A 2,914-nucleotide genomic window follows, 5' to 3' on the forward strand; every position below is an offset into this window, starting at 1 on the left:
TGCGCCTTTCCTTTTTTCCTGCTCTTCTTTTAGCTTATTCTTTGTTTCCTACAACTTCCTCTCTGCGTTCTCCAACCTTTTCTTCTCTCTCTTCCTACGTTCTACTCTCCTTTCGCGTTGTCACCTCTTCATCTCTATTTCCAAAGCTACTTTCTCAATAAGAGGATCTTCTCTGAACTTGTCGCTTTGCTCAACCTCTAGGTTCTCTACAATCTTCCTCTTGCCTTTGTCCTGCACCACTTTGTTGCTCACTACAGTTGTTGTTGTTGCTTCCTATGGTGTTGTTACCTGCATAGTCGCTTTCCATTCTATAGCCATGTTGATCAGTTCATTGAGCCTAGAGGAGTTGTAACAATACCTCCAAGGATCTTCCTCTAGCCAATGACATGCCTCGTGGATCCAAGGATAGAAAACCTTTGCACAGTGGTTCTTGCATATATAGTGGGGATCATACATATTGAAATCCTTTGTGCCGAATTCAAACTTCTTCAAGTCCTAGGCCTTACCATCCACATCCTTCAAGATTCAGATCTCCTACAATCTAATCTGCAAAGGAAGAGTAGGTCATGGTGCCTTCTTCCTCTCATCTAGTCCTGCTGATAACCCTGTGGAGATGTGATATGCAACCTCTTGCATGACCAACTTATCTGTGGAAAACCTTGGTAGCACATGCAAAGGTTTCTCTCTGCCAAACATCCTGATGAAGGTGCCACCGGGTGAGGCATACCAATCTGTAATGTTAATCAATGTCTGCATCACTTCTTGGGACATGTAAGGTGGATCTTGCTCAAAGATCATCTTGTAAATCAGGGTGATGAAGTGGTCAGATAGCCTCGCCATGACTCCTCGGTGGCTGCACTCAGAGAACAACTTTCAATAGATGTTCACAGCATCCTGTGATGGTGTCTATGTCTAAGCCATACCAAGAAACCGCTACTAGGCACAGATTGTATCAAGCACGTAAGGAGACATATAAAATCTCGCTTGCTCATCCTTAGGCAGATTATGGCCATTAGTCACATGCACTTTCAGCTAAAGAGCCAACATGTCTGACCAGTTGAATGTCTTTCCTTCATTTACCAACTGATCCAACACAGCCACCCAATTTTGTGGAAAGGTCTCCGCGCTCTTTTGACCGTACAAGCGACATGCAATGATGATCAAGAGCTGGTATGGTCTTGTAGACCTGATTGGGTGTCAACCTGAACTTCAATGACTCTTTTACCCAATGCTTCATGATGTCTCTAGTGTTCACATTGATGTTGGGAGTATAGAAGAGTGCATCCATGCGGTTCACCGGCTATGGTAAGTGATACATCTAATGATAGTTTTCCATCCTGAAGGTAGCAAGTTGTGTTCCACTGGCACTGCTCAATGTCATCGTCTCAAGATTGGTATGTGAGACAATCCAGTGAATGATGTCTGCACATGGGAAGGCGGGGTACCTGCATGAAACCCTGTACAAGCCTAACTTGTGGATGTTGACATAGACCTGTCAATTTTCTAGATCTTCCTGCAAATATGTCCTTAATTTACTGTCATGTAATCTTCATGTCCTTTTCTATGAACAAATATGCGTTTGCATAGATTGGAAAGCTCATTGACACCTGTTCAACTACATCTCCAATGTTGCTCTCTGTAGTGTCCTTTGATCCAGCTCTCTTGGAAGCCATGCTACCTGTACTGCTGAGAAGCTGCTCAACAATTGATGTACCTAGAGACAGAGAAGACACTCATGGCATGCAAATGTCAGCTTGAAATCAAAAGCTCCTCAAGGACCGATCATGCAACAAATTGGGCAAGATTGTGCAAATTTGACCTTCAAAGGTGAGGGATTGTCAGCTAGATCTGCGTATTGTGCAGTCCTAGCTGCCAGTGAGAGGTGATGATAACTGGAACAGCGAAATGCATAGTCCAGTGTGGCTTGTTGATGACTGGAACTGTGCAATGCGCAGTTCAATCTGGCTTTGATGCTAGGTGGGACTACGCATTGCGCAATCCTAGTGGGAAAGAATCTGGGACTGGCTCCTTGAACCGTGCAATGCGCAGTTAGATCCAGTGATTGGAAGCCTCTGCACAATTTCTGGAGCCAAGGAAAGGCCTTAAGATCCAGAAATGCACAATGCATGCCGGGAAGAGCTAGATCCAAGCCAAGGCAGCCCAAATCTGTCCAAGGGCGATTTGTAAATGAGAAAATATGAATGTGTGTGCAATGGTTGGTGCAGATCTGAGTGAATAGTGATGCATGCAATCAAAACAAATGCAGGAACCAGTCAAACAGAAGAACAACGAAGCTTGTGGGGGGAGTCGCCGCAATGACAACCGTTAGTGCAAAAACTGGGTTATGCATGCGATGCTTAGGAAAGGTAACAAAAAACTTAAAACAACACTTCTACAAGCTAAAACAAATCAAAACGCCAGCGGTCATTCAATAAAACAGGTAAAACAACACTCTCACAAGCCAAGGAAACAAAAGCGACAAAAAAAGTTGTAAAATATAAGAAAATCAAGACTTACTCGAAAATGTTGCGCCGACTGTGCCGAAGGTTCCTAGATGCCTCGAGAATGCTAGATCTCCAAGATCAAGTGTGCAAATGAGCTTTGGCAGCATCCATTAAATAGATTTTATCAATTTAGGGTTTATGACGCAAAGGCCAAAAATATAGGGAAAAACGACAAATGGCGATAGTTTCTAAAATTAACTCAAGTGTAACTCCCACTACTAAAAATATATCCCTATTTGTAGGGATGCTTTTCATTTTTTATTTTTGTTTTTTTAGGAAAGGCTTCCATGCATGCATGGAGAAATTGCGTGGTTCTGGGAGAACCAGGCAACTTGTCGGCACATGCATCAGACAATTGCTGAGGGAATTCTTCTGTGCGATTCTTGGGATGAGTGGCTCTGGCTCCCTCT

Source organism: Pinus tabuliformis, chromosome 2_2 (assembly GCF_031772625.1).
Source record: "Pinus tabuliformis cultivar Carrire ecotype Pingquan chromosome 2_2, CPIR1, whole genome shotgun sequence".
Taxonomy (NCBI): Eukaryota; Viridiplantae; Streptophyta; class Pinopsida; order Pinales; family Pinaceae; genus Pinus; species Pinus tabuliformis.